Source organism: Callithrix jacchus, chromosome 2 (assembly GCF_049354715.1).
Source record: "Callithrix jacchus isolate 240 chromosome 2, calJac240_pri, whole genome shotgun sequence".
Lineage (NCBI taxonomy): Eukaryota > Metazoa > Chordata > Mammalia > Primates > Cebidae > Callithrix > Callithrix jacchus.
Window position 1 is genome coordinate 23,870,413 of NC_133503.1, and position 14,735 is coordinate 23,885,147.

The following is a 14,735-nucleotide window of genomic DNA, read 5'->3' on the forward strand; positions in this document are numbered from 1 at the left end:
AAAAGATCTTAAGCTTGCCTTTTCTTCTCAGCAACCAGGAGTATCGATGAAAAAATTCTGTTCCAGTCAAACCACAGAGCCCATAACACCCTATCGGCTTTTGAATTAAGTAATAAAAGCATCAGCAAGGAAAATACTACACTAAGAAGACTTACTCAAATACCAGTGAATGGGAAAGAAAAAACAAAACCAAACATCAATAGTTGAAAGTATTGCAAAGGAGTACAGAACTTCCAGTTAAAGAAATGTACTGGCCTGGTGCAGTGGCTCACGCCTGTAATCCTAGCACTTTGGGAGGCCGAGGTGGGTGGATTGCCTGAACTCAGTAGTTTGAGACCAGCCTGGGGAACATGGTGAAACCCTGTCTGTACTAAAATACAAAAAATTAGCCAGGTGTGGCAGCATGCACCTTTAGTCCCAGCTACTTGGAAGGCTGGGGAAGAGCAGGGCAAGGCCCCCTTCCTCAACTTTTGAGAAGTCCTCCAAAGAGATGAGTGATCACTAACTGAAAGAGATGGATGCTTGTGAAGGAAAAAAGACAGAAAATATAGCTCATTCTAATAAAAGGATAAATTCACAGGTTTCTGAACCTTGTCTGAGCCATTAATAGAGTGGCTTCTTCCTCTCAGGGCCAAACACAGGTGTGACTTCTCATGTCAGAGGGGTGTGTTCTGCATATGTCTTCCTTGCCAGCTTGTGAGCCCTTCACTTGTGAGCGCTCAAAGCAGGCACTTAATGTATGTTTTATTTAACATGCTTTTAGAATGCTTTCAGTATTCTTATCTTGGAGAAGTCCTGCTTAGTTTTCTGTACCATGCAGGCACAGAAGTGGGAAGAAAGAGAAGTGACGTTTGAGATCCACTTTCAGGAGTATATTTATGTATGTAAGAGTGATTTGTAAATGGAAAATCCTACATAAACAAGAAGAGTGATTACCAGAGAGGCTGAGCAAATGTAACAGAATGATACACAGCTAGAATATAAACAAAATATAAGCAATTCCAAGTTAGACAAGAAGCATAATGAAAGTTCTGAAAGGCCCGGTGCAGTTGTTCACGTCTGTAATCCCAGCACTTTGGGAGGCCGAGGCAGGGGATCACCTGAGGTTGGGAGTTTGAGACCAGCCTGACCAACATGGAGAAACCCTGTCTCTATTAAAAAGTACAAAATTAGCTGGGCATGTTGGCGGCACATGCCTGTAATCCCAGCTACTCCAGAGGCTGAGGCAGGAAAATTGCTTGAACCCAGGAGGTGGAGCTTGTGGTGAGCTGAGATTGTACCATTGCACTCCAGCCTGGGTGACAAGAGTGAAACTCCATCTCAAAAACCACCACCAACAACAAAGAGTTCTGAGAAAGGGAAGGTGACTGTTGGCTGGAGCCTCTTGTGGCTTTCAGCTGCCAGAGTGATGTTTAGAAAAGGACACCCTACAGAACACTCCAGCTGTGTAGTGTGGGAAGTTAAAGATTGCTCCTACATTTGTATTGTTCTTTTCCTTATATTTTAACAGAGCCACGAGCCATGTAGCCTGAACAGACCGTCCCTGCTCTTTGGCCACTGGCATCTGTTGGCGAAAAGGCAGGATCTGTGGTAAAGTCTGTACTCATTCACTGTATTTAAAAGCCCTGATGCTGCATAACTAATTTATCAGAAGGTACCCTCGCTGTTCATTTTGTAACAGTATCAAACACGAGGTGCAAGTGATAATCTAGGGATGAAGGACGGATATGGTGATAAAAGAATAGTAGGTCATAAAGAAATAGTTTAGTTGATTGAATTAGAAAGAAAGCCAAAGAATGCTTCTGAAATACTGAGAGGATTCAGATGGCATGTTTTCTTTCAGCTGGTCTGCATTTAGCCTCTGAAGAGAAGGAGGCAGTGGGAGATTCTGCTGAAGTTTACTCTGGGACAGGCATTTTGGCTAAGTCCTTTTCATGTCTTGTCCCATTCAACTCTCATAGCAATGCTATATATTTTGGAAGATTATTGGATTTGACTTTGAAGATGTGAAAATTACTCACAATGTAGTTACATAAATCTGCCAATATGCGTTGGAAACCACACAAAAACCTGGAAGGTTTGAGTTTAGGGCCTACATTTTCAGGCACTGTTCATGGTGATAGCTATCTCTTATTATGCCAGTTATTCTGGATGCTTTAAAACTAACATCTCTCCCCAAAAACTAAAACTAAGGGAAGTTGCCTAATACCACATAGCTATTAAGTAGTTGAGAAATAAAAAAACTACTTCAAAGCCACATTTTTTTTTAATCTAGGAAATGAGGGAATAAATGAGGAACAAAAAACAAATCTTAGACTCTTCTTCTACAGCCTTAGAGTCTTGAAGGATACAAAGAACAAGAGACAGAAATAGCAAAAGTGAAATTAAAATCCTGGCTCAAGTTACAAGATTTCACAATTGACTGCTCTGGGCCAGGAGGAATAAGAGATAGTGACAAGGCTGGCTGGCCTCAAAGCTCTTAGAGGAATGGGGTTAGTTCTCAAATTTGCAGAAAGACTTGTCAGTTTCTCCTTTTAATCATCTTCCCATCTATCTGTTTCCCCTCCCTGGATCTTGAAATAAACCTCTTGTCTATTTTCAGCTGAATGGTGCCATGGAGACAGGCCTGGTGTCCAGGAAGTAGAGATTCAAGCAATCTGTCCTGGAGTGCCTCATGACTCCTGTTCCAGGGTCAGGGGCAGAGCCTAGTGTGTGTGTGTTTGTGTGTGGTAGGAGGTGGCTGTGCTGCTCTGCGGGCTGCAATGGAAGGTCTCAGAGAGGTGTATTCGAAACTGGAAATGAAGGTTACCAATTATTAACATTTCACCTTGGAAAGCTGTGGCAACAAACATTTGCAGAGAAATAAATTCAGTGCAGTTGTGTATAGAAAGTGGGCCAAGGAGATGCTCATAGGAAAGAAGGAAGAAGCATTTCTATTATATACTTTCACATATTTTTGAGTTTCACAGAGAAATGTTAATAGCTGCTTTGCATGGAGCGTATGCTATGTACCGGATGCTATGCATTCCTGATCTCTATTTACAGAGATTCCTTTCTAACAGGGGGTCAAAATGAAGGGTTGAAAGAGTTTAAAGTAAAATCACACACCTTTGAGTCCAGTTTGGATCCAAAGCCTGTGCTTTTTAATACTCCACTGTTCTGCAAGTGCTCAGAATCTATACTATATATAAGGTACAATTTCAGACCTTTCTCTAGTATCTAGGAGCAGGTGTGTGTTGTGGGTTCTATATTTGTGTGTGGAAAACTAGTAACAAGAGGCGGTTGCTATGTACGTTGAGACTGGATGTCCCGGCAAGCACAGTGATGGAGGTGTTTGCATCTTCTGAGGCAGCTTCCATAAAATTTCTATTCCCTACTTCCATCATTTTTGATCTGAGCAGTAGATGACATCTTCCATAGAGTTTTTACAGAATAGCCAATGGCATGGCTGGACGTGTCTCCTAAATGTACTTGTTTCTGGCTAAATGGCAGCCCCATATGTTTCCCAGAAATTATGTATGCTTATCATAAATCATTTTCTGTTTGAACAAGCCTGAGTAGATTCTGTGGGCTGTAAAACTCCCTATAATTTATATTTCTACATTTGACAAACAGGGAAACTGAGGCTCAGGGATGATGTAACTTGCCTACACATTCCTTCCTTCTACCATACTCTTTTTGCATAAGTAGCCAGATTTTCTTGTAAAGGTCTTCTATGGGTGGGGTTTACCTTTAATAAATGTGAGCTTAGCCTGTTTACATGGCTTTTACCCTCAGCGATGATTACATGGCATTATTTCAGGTAACATATGGAATTCTTTTCTTTTGACCTAGCTTTAAAAGAGCAAGATTTCCTAAAAATACCCTTTATAAGAGGCAATCTATGGTGCAGTCAAATGAAGGCCATGTGGATATGTGTTGTTTTTACCTACTGGAAAGCCCTTCTCCCATTTCTGGTAAGCATCTCCTGTTTTTCCTTGAGGGAACATTTATTCTGCACACAATGTGATTCTGATGGGGCTGAATCATAAAGCCCCCTGACAGGGGTCAGGACTGAGAGTGGCCAATCAGGGTGCTACCACAGTCCAGGAAAGAGCACATGTGAGGTCAACTAGAGACTATTTTGGATGTTTGGTTTGACTTTTGAGAGTGGGAGAGCTGCATTATACCCTCTACTGAAGCATAAAAGCTTGAAATGTCAAGAGGCCATCTTGCCACCAAATGGAACAAACTTTCCTAAGAATACAATTTTAAAAGAATGAAAGAGTTGATAACTGAGCGATAGGAGAACCAGAAGAAGAAAAATAGCTGGAGAAGGAGAGCTAGAGAGGTGGGCAGAGAGAGAGTGATAGACAGAAAAAGGCAGAAAAGAGACAAAAGAAAGACAGAAACACCAGCAGAGAAAGAGGAGAAACCCTAGGCACATATGCATACAGATTACACAGAAATAGACACATAGAAATACAGGGGCACAACACTCACTGACACATAAACACACACACACACACACATACACACACACACACACACACACGGAGACTCCACTGAGTCAGAGGGACTGACTCAATGACACCGTCTCTTAATGGTATCATTGGAATTCCTAGAATCATTTAAGCTTAAAACTGTATCTGTTCATTGGATTTCCTGGCTCTAAGAGCCAACAAACTTCTCTTTTCCTTAAGCCCATTTTGGTTGGAGTCATGAAGTGTACAGACTATGTAGTCAGGAATCCGGTGTTCCTGACTCCAGTTTGGTCACCCAACCAACAGTGTGACCTCAATTTATCTCAGATTTCTTAGTTTTCTCACCTTTAAAAAGGGAGCAATGACATCTGCTTTACCTGCCTCCAATGTTGTGAGAGTTGATGTGATACGACTAGAAAAAGATTTTGAAAGTAAAAAACAAAAAAGCTACACAGATATATGAATATAATCATTAATCATCCATCCTGAAAAATTGCCATGGTAGGAATTTGGTGGTGGTGGTTTTTATAAATGCTGCAGTTTTCACAGTGGATAAGGCTATAAAACAGCAAATCCACACACACCATGCTTATTGAGGCAACAGAATCAGCTATTAGAAGATGTCAAACATTTGGGGAGCTGATCTAGCTAAAGGGAGGGAATTGCTTTGAATGGAGATGATTGCTACTTTTAAGGACACTTTGAGAAAACAGGCCAGAAAAGTAAGCATGATCACCTGCAACAAAGTGGTTCTTACTTCTTCATTTGCTTTCAGATGAAAAGAAAATGGGGGAAGGACATGTTACCCTGATTTTTATTTTTCTTTCTTTATTTAGTTAGTTAGAGAGGGAATCTCACTCTGTCACCCAGGCTGGAGTGCCGTGGCGCAATCTCAGCTCACTGCAACCTCCACCTCCTGGGTTCAAGTGGTTCTCGTGCCTCAGCCTCCAGGTAGCTAGGATTATAGGCACATACCACCATGTCCGCTAATTTTTGTAGTTTTAAATAGAGATGGGGTTTTGCCATGTTGGCCAGACTGGTCTCCAACTCCTGACCTCAGGTGATCCACCCACCTCAGCCTCCCAAAGGGCTGGGATTACAGGCATGAGCCACTGCACCCAGCTTCCTGATTTTTATTTTTACTGATTTTGCAGAGTTAAAGAGAAGAAAAATGTTTCTCTGACTTTATCCTTATGCCTTTCTGATAGAAGATGTTTTGTTTGTTATTTGTTGGATTCACTTTGGTTTCCTTCAGCCACAGCTATAACCACCCCTGTGGTAAAGAATAAATAGATACATGGCAGTTATGATCAATAAAAGAATAAATAGATACATGGCAGTTATGATCAATAGGCTGCATCCTAAAACCACACTAAAATATTCTGGAAGAAACGATCTCAAACGTATTAATTCAAAGAGTATATCTAATACATATGGAGTGCAGGACAATGAAATAGATGTTTCATGTCATTTTTCTCCTTCAGTACTCACAAGGCGGGTAGGCATTGAACCACATCTTATAGATGGAGGCACTGAGGTACAGAAGATTTAGATGAGAAACTCTGAAATCTGGTTGCCCATCAGCATCAAGCTTATTTTAAAAACATCTTCTTGACTTAAGAAGAGATCCTGAGATGAAAAGAAATTCTGTTTCAGGAGCTTTCAGGGAGGGCCTACGTAAGTTAAGTCAGCTTCCCAGGTGATTCTGATGTGTGACCAGGTTAACATCGTGTTAAGTGACATGGCTAAGACTTTACTGCTGGTTGATGGGGCCTGTACCTAATTTAGGTATGAGTTGAAATTTCACTTTCTTTTTGTTTAATCATTTTTATTGATAACCTTTCCAGATAACTTATAAAAAACAAAACAAACATCTTTTGTATTGCTTTCTATACTGGAAACATTCCATTAAGAGATATGAAATCACAATCCCTATCAAGTCTACACTTGTGGCCAAATGGGGAAGAATAATATTTTCCCTTTGATAATGGTCTTGTCTACATTACACCTAACAGGGCAAATTAGTTGCTCACTGTCCCATGCCAGGTTTGGCAAGTGACATTGGACTGGTTATCTGCTTGCTGGATAAATTAAGAGAATAAAACACATTCACTAGAGTGTAGAAGGTCAGCTCTCCTTAATAAAGGGTTTGTGACTATGTGAAATTGGAAAAGAAATGATGTGTTCTAAAGCTATTTTCATCCCATTAACTTAAGTCAAAAAGAATAAAGGCAAATGCAGTTTCAAAGATTAGCTTCCAAATGTGATGTGCATTGAAGGGGAATAACTGACTTTTTCTGCTGTCTCCACTGTCCTTTCCTCCTCAGCTTGAAACTTGGAATGAACATTCACAAATGCTGGGAGGATACATGTACTTTTTATATTTCTCTACTATAGGACATACATTTCCTGAGTCCCGGGTCTGCCAATTTACTCATCCTTAGGGAAGGGATCAATTCTGCTTCCTTCTCTGGGGCCTGGAAGCCCCAATATCTGTCTCTGCTAGGACAGAAACAAAATGAATCCGGGACCCCGATGCCTTCTGACATTTAATTCAGGGCTGGTGGTAAGCTTACTTTAATTCAGCACAATCAGTTTTCCTCAGTTGGCCTGTGTTATGGCTTGGGACATTCTCTCCTAGCAGTTTTGGCTTTCTCAGAGTATCAAGATAACTAAGAAAAGACAAAGTAATTTCAACTAGAAAAAGCAAAGTGGTATCTCCAGCCCTTCTCAAAAGAGTATAAAGTGTTTCTGGCATACATAGACCAAAGAATCACTTTAGAGTGTTGATGTTTTTGAGAATGATATATACATGTGTTACATATACATACATAATCTTTCTAGTATGTACAGTAAACAGCACTTTGGAATTATTCCAACTATTCTCAGCTATTCTGAAACAAAGATTGGCATTTCACTTTTAAAGAGCCCAGGCTGTCCATTTTTTTCTCTACAAGAGATAAATCTGGGTCCCCATTGTAGCCATAAAGAGTTACAGGTGAAAGAGTAGGAGTGATTAACAGGAATGTCTTCAAAATGCACAGATTGAATTTTGAACCATCTGCATGTAAGTATCAAGTTTCCAGTGGCAGATGGGTCCTGGGTGGGCTGGGGAGTGCAGCATTATAAAGTTTGCTGTTTATACAGATAAATTGTTTCATTCTGTTTTAATAGTATGCCTGCATTATGTTAATACATATAAAGTCTTTGTTACAGAGACAAAGCTGTGCTATTAAGCCAGCCTGCGTACCTACCTCCTAGGGAGGCCACTCTCCATAAAAATGGCCACTCCAATGGTTACTGCCATGAAATCTCTCTCTTAACTCCCTTGCATTCCTCCTGTTTCACATTTTGCATTTTGACCCAGCCTTGATGAGAGTATTCTTCCATTTCCAGCCACCTGATTTGGGCAGACTGTGTTTTTCCAGGCAGCTCCTCTTTCCTATACACCCTGCAATTAATGTCTGTTTCATTTCCATGGTAGATTATTCTGGAAAACCACCTTGTTCACTCCAACCCCAGCCTCTTGGATGCTTCCACCAGCATACTTAGCTGACATCCCTTTATCCTAGCTAACATCCATGTGATAAGCATCATTTAGCTCCCTTTTCTACCAATTCACCAGATAACTGGATCTTGAAATCCATCTAATTTGCATTGTGGCAGGTGTCTGTTAGAAGTAAATTCAAAATAAAAGGTAGTAGCATTAAGTCTCTGATGGCAAAATCTAAAATCACCAAACCCATGACTGTCTAGCACTGCCCCTGCTAACTCCGTTCTTATCGCCACCCTGAGAGAGAGATACTCAGAAATTATCAGGCAAATATTCACCCAATAATTTCCAGGCTCTAGTTCCAATTTCTTTGTATTTTATACATCTACTGAACTGGCCGAGAACAAATATGACCCATGAACATGTGGTTTGTCTTGACTGGCACCTGGCCTAAGTGTTCCCTTCAGCATCACCCTCTTCCTTCTTGACCTTCCAACTTGAGAGGAAGAGTTTCGGTAGACTTTTAAGAAGGGAATCTGGTCTCTAACTTCATAAACCAAAAGAATTAAACAGTATCAACAGAGAGAAACCCACCTTTAGTTCAAGTTAAAATCTCTTTAATCTTCATTTCTTCCATTTTGTTCTCACAGTTTATAATAACACCTCTTCTTTCTTGATGGTTAAGTGAGGTGTGATGGGAAAATGTGTGTGTGTGTGTGTGTGTGCATGTGCATGCACATCTGTGTGTGTATGTGTGTATTGGGGGGGGTCTCCCTTGAGGTTAGAATGTGCTGCCAACAAGAGCCCCAGGAGATAACTGATGAAAAGAGAGCTGGATAGTGAAGGTGTGGGGAAATCAGGTATTTTCAAGTATTGCAGGCTAACGGGCAAATTGGTAAAACCATGCTTTAGGATAATCTGTTCATATTTATCAATCAACTTAAAATACACATTTTCTTATTTAAGAAATAATAAGAAGTGTAGAAAAGGATTTGTGCACAATGATCTGAATCTCAGCATTATTTATTCCAATGAAAAAAATCTCAGGAATTTTTAGGAGTGTAATGAAATATCCAGACAAGATTCTGTTCTTCAGGAAAGAATTTTTAACGATGAGGAAATGATTATGCTAAGTGGAAAGGATAGATATAAAATTATGCAAATATAATACCAGTTCTACCAAAAGTGAAATATTGAAAAGAATGGCACAGAAATGTTAACTGGATTTTGGGTGTTTTTTTTTCCTTTTTTCTTTATATTTTCTGTATATGAAACACACATACACGCATACATAGCCCTCCCATACGATAACCACTAGGACAAAAAGAAAAATAAGGCATCAGGTTAGCTAGACTAAATAAGGCAAACTTTCAGTTCCAGGCTCCCTAAAAACAGTGAAAGTCAACCCTGACATACTAAAACAAAAAGAGATATATTGGAAAAATACCTGGGGCTTCTAGAATGGTGAGAAGCCTGAGGGTAAGGCTGGAGAAAGACAAGTAGGCCACCTTGAACATTTGTGGGGCCAGGGTAAGAGTACAAAGGGTGGCCCAGGTACTATATGTTTAATATTTATGAGTTATAAATCAAACTAATAAGCTATTACATAAAAAATGTTCTATCCTTTGCCCTTGCCAAATATGTCTTTATAAACTAAAAACGTGCAAAGCAACAGTTAACTTCCAAGTAACTGTGACTAGCGTGCACATTTGCCCTGGGGCTATGCAGACACAGCAAAGGAATAAAGAAAGAGGACAAAGAAGAATTCTCTCTGGCTTGCTGGATCCTTTCTCAGTCTCTTGATGGCTCAGGAAATTCACAGAAGAAACTCCTCATTTTTTTCTCTCTTGGAGGTATTCTGGGAGGCTCTTTATTCTTATGTTCAGCTGCTCACCCACTAATCACTCCTTTTCTTCCCATCCTAGGCATTTATTTCATAAGCTGCAAAGTTTCTCTTTATCCTTTATAGTCCAAACTATGCAACCACTGTTCACAGAGTACCCTGACCCCCACCTCAGCCCCTACTGGTATTACGCTTTCATACTTTGCAAAAGAACCTCTGCCCTCTACTTTTCTCACCACTCATGGGCCCCAGGAAGGGCCTAGCCAGAGCAAATATGGACACCCCAGACCAAGTTTTAGCCATACTTTCCTGCCTGCTGGCAATGAGCCACCCTTTGGCCAACCCTATGTCCTAGGAGAATTTGCACACCAACGGCAGTGTGGTCTACCCTCAGGATTATGAATATGGTGACCTACTGGTTGGGACTCATTGGGCAGAGAATTCTAGGGCCCTCAGAATCCAGAATGGGGTGAGGGACCTAAGGGTAAGCACATCTTCTTGGACCTGTTAGAACAAGAAACGAAGTCCTGGAGGACCAAGAATCACCAGAAAAGCCTATTCAGGAAAGGTCTGCCATTGTTGCTGCTGCCTCTGCTCAAGATAAGATTCAAGGTCCACGGAGAAGGCTTCTGACTGGCCATGCTTGGGTCTCCTGACTGCCCCAGAAGAACAGATGGCAGTTAGAAGCAGTATCATGCTACTGTAGTTGAGAAGGAGAGGGGAAACTGGAAATTCTTATGCCAAGACAAGATGCAATGGAAGAATTCTCCAAATGAATATGAGAAGGTTAGGAGGGGGAAGGGATGCTAGGGAATCACCTGGAAAGAAGCAAGGCCATTTATCTATAACATAACATACCTGTGTAAGACAGAGATACAGATACTGCCTTTCTCTGAGAAAATTAATTTAGTAACAGAATATGGAATAAACTGGAGATGGGAAGATGAGTTAAAAACCTACTTTGGCATGAACATTAGTGGCCACCTCTGAGACAGTCATTTAAGATAGTGTCCTCAGATTGCACTGAGTGTGCTTGAACTCCATGTAATTCCTTCCAACCTCTGTGGGTTGCAGGGTGACTGCTCCTGCCCACCCAGGTGGATGGTATGTGATGCTGAGTGAGGCAGGTAGCTCTCTGCTTGCCCCAACCATGAAATACATTTGAAGACATAGAGGCAGACATGTAGTCTTGTGTCTGGAAGAACTGCCCCTGGACTGAGGTAACCACATTGAGCCCACTGCGTCTCACAGCACTCTTTCTGAGAGAGTTTAAACGGCTCCCTCATGGAATATTTATGTCATATGTGCTCAGAATGCAAAGGGTCCTAGTAACACACATAGAAAGGTAAAAGAATTTATGATCTCAAAATACAAATGTGAATACATGTAGGATGTGGGCTGGGGAAAGAACCCCGTGTTTCATACCTTAACTTTTGAGTTTAATGCCTGGATTGAGGTTAAGTGCTTTTGAAAATCGCAACAGATAATCTCTGGGATTTGGAACTACAAATTGTCTCCCACATGACCCATTATTTCTGAAGCTCTAATTCAAGTGTATAAATGCCTATGCTTCTAGTCTGAATGATTCATGGCATTGGGTATATATTTTCTTCTTCGAAGGTTAAAGCAATGGTGATGTCTTGTACCTTATTAATTTCCTCTGTTCTCTTATTTTCTCTTTGTCTTTCCATAGAAGGCTTCTCTCTCTCTTCTGCCCTCCAGCTGTGTTCTTGCTCCAAAGTGGCCATCTCTCAGATGTTACCACTTCTGTCAGTGGAGCAATTATGGTTCTGTTTGTTCAGAATTGATAACTGGATGACATCACCTACTCATCCTGTCTCCTCACATCTCGTCTTTCATAATTTCTGTCCACCCTGTCAATGTTGCCTGCAAGACGTCTCCCATATGCCTATCATCCCTTCATTCATTCCCACAGCCACCATCCAGCTTCTATGCTTTCTCATCTTACATCTCTATTATGTTTAGTGTCTCTTTTTAAAATTTTTTCTCCCTTCACTCATTCTTAAATACTATTATAAGATTAGTTTATTGTTGTATAAAAAATGATAAAGGGGATATCACCCTGATCTGACAAAAATACAAACTACAAACACCTCTATAAAAATGAACTAAAGAATACTACAAACACCTCTATGCAAATGAACTAGAAAATCTAGAGAAATGGATAAATTCCTGGAAACATACTTTCTCCCAAGACTAAATCAGGAAGTAGTCGAATTCCTGAAGAGATTAATAAGAAGTTCTGAAATTGAGGCAGTAATTAATATAATACCAACCAAAAAAAAAAAAAAGCCCAGCAACAGACAGATTCACAGCCAAATTCTGCCAGTGGTAAAAGGAGGAGATGCTACCATTCCTTCTGAAACTATTCCAAACAATAGAGAAAGGAGGACTTCTCTCTAACTCATTTTATGATGCCAGCATCATCCTGATACCAAAACCCGTCAGAGACACAACAAAAAAGAAAATTTCAGGCCAACACTTCTGATGAACACTGATGTTAAAAATCCTCAATAAAATGTTGGCAAACCGCATCCAGCAGCACATCAAAAAGCTTATCCATCACGATCAAGTCAGATTCATCCCTGGGATGCAAGGCTGGTTTAACACACACAAATCTATAAACGTATTCCATCACATAAATAAAACCAATGACAAAAACCACATGATTATCTCAATAGATGCAGAAAAGGCCTTTGATAAAATTCAGCATCCCTTCATGGTAAAAACACTCAATAAACTAGGTATGGATGGAATGTATCTCAAAATAATAAGAGCTATTTGTGATGAACCCAGCTAACATTATACTGAATGGGCAAAAGCTGGAAGTATTCCCTTTGAAAACTGGCACAAGACAAGTATGCCCTCTCTCACCACTCCTATTTAACATAGTATTGGAAATTCTGGACAGGGTAATCAGGCAAGAGAAATAAATAAAGGGTATTCAAACAGGAAGAAAGGAAGTCAAATTGTCTGTTTGCAATGACATGATTATATATTTAGAAAACCCCATAGTTTTAGCCCAAAAACTCCTTAAGCTGATAAGCAGCTTCAGCCATCTCAAGATAGACAATCAGTGGAAAAAAATCACAAGCATTTCTATACACCAATAATATGGAGCCAAATCAAATCATGAATTAACTCCCATTCACAATTGCTACAAAGAGAATAAAATACATAGGAATACAATTTACAAGGGATGTGAAGGACCTCTTCAAGGAGAATTACAAACCACTGCTCAAGGAAATAAGAGAAACACAAACAAATGGAAAAAACATTCCATGCCCATGGATAGATAGGAAGAATCAATATCGTGAAAATGGCCATATTGCCCAAAGGAATTTATACATTCAATGTTATTCCCATCAAGCTACCATTGGCTTTCTTCACAGAATTAGGAAAAACTACTTTAAATTTCATATGGAACCAAAAGAGAGCCTGCATAGCCAAGACAGTCCTAAGCAAAAGAACAAAGCTGGAGGCATCATGTCACATGACTTCAAACTATATTATAAGGACATAGTATCTGAAACAGCATGCTACTAGTACTAAAACAGATATATAAACCAGTGGAACAGAACTGAGTCCTCAGAAATAACACCACACATCTATAACCATCTGATCTTTGACAAACCTGACAAAAATAAGCAATGGGAAAATGATTTCCTATTTAATAAATTGTGTTAGGAAAACTGACTAGCTATATGCAGGAAACTAAAACTGCTCCTCTTCCTTACACCTTATACAAAAATTAACTCAAGATGAATTAAAGACTTAAATGTAAGATCTAAAGCCATAGAAACTCAGAAGAATACATAGGCAATATGATTCAGGACATAGGCATAGGCAAAGATTTCATGACTAAAACAACAAAAGCAATGGCAACAAAATCCAAAATTGACAAGTGGGATCTAATTAAACGAAAGAGCTTCTACACAGCAAAAGAAACAATCAGTAGGGTGAACAGGAAACCTACAGATTGGGAGAAAAATTCTGCAATCTATCCATCTGACAAAGGGCTAATATCCAAAATCTACAAAGAACTAAAACAAATTTACCAAACCCCCACCCCCACACACACACAAGCAGCCCCATCAAAAAGTGGGTGAAGGATATGAACAGACACTTCTCAAAAGAAGACATTTATGCAGCCAAGAAACATATGAAAAAAAGTTCATCATCACTGGTCATTAGAAAAATGCAAATCAAAACTATAATGAGATACTATCTCACACCAGTCAGAATGATGATTATTAAAAAGTCAGGAAACCACTGATGCTGGCGAGGATGTGAAGAAATAGAAACGCTTTTACGCAGTTAGTGAGAGTGTAAATTAGTTCAACTATTATAGAAGACAGTATGGCAATTCCTCAAGGATCTAGAACCAGAAATACCATTTGACCTAGCAATCACATTACTTGGTATATATGCAAAGGATTGTAAATCATTCTACTATAAAGACACATGCACATGTATGTTTATTGCAGCACTATTCACAATATCAAAGACTAGGAAACAACCCAAATGTCCATCAATGATTGACTGAATAAATGAAACATGGTACATATACACCATGGAATACTATGCAGCCATATAAATAGATGAGTTCATGTCCTTTGCAGGGACATGGATGAGGCTGGAAACCATCATTCTGAGCAAACTATCACAGAAATAGAAAAAGCAAACACTGTATGTTCTCATTTATAAGTGGGAGTTGAACAATGAGAACACATGGACACAGGAAAGGGAACATCACACAGAGGGGGCTGTCAGGGAGCGGAGGACAAGGAGGGGAGGAATAGCATTGGGAGAAATACCTAATGTAGATGATGGGTTGATGGGTGCAGCAAACTACCATGGCACATGTAGACCTATGTAACAAACCTGCATGTTCTGCATATGTATAATAATAATA

The 14,735-nt window shown here is 39.9% G+C and overlaps 1 protein-coding gene across 5 annotated transcripts in view; it reads right to left on the reverse strand.

Annotated features, from left to right (window-relative positions):
- Positions 1–14,735, reverse strand: part of LOC108589501 (uncharacterized) — a 358,276-nt gene that overhangs the window by 109,725 nt on the left and 233,816 nt on the right. The window lies entirely within an intron of this gene.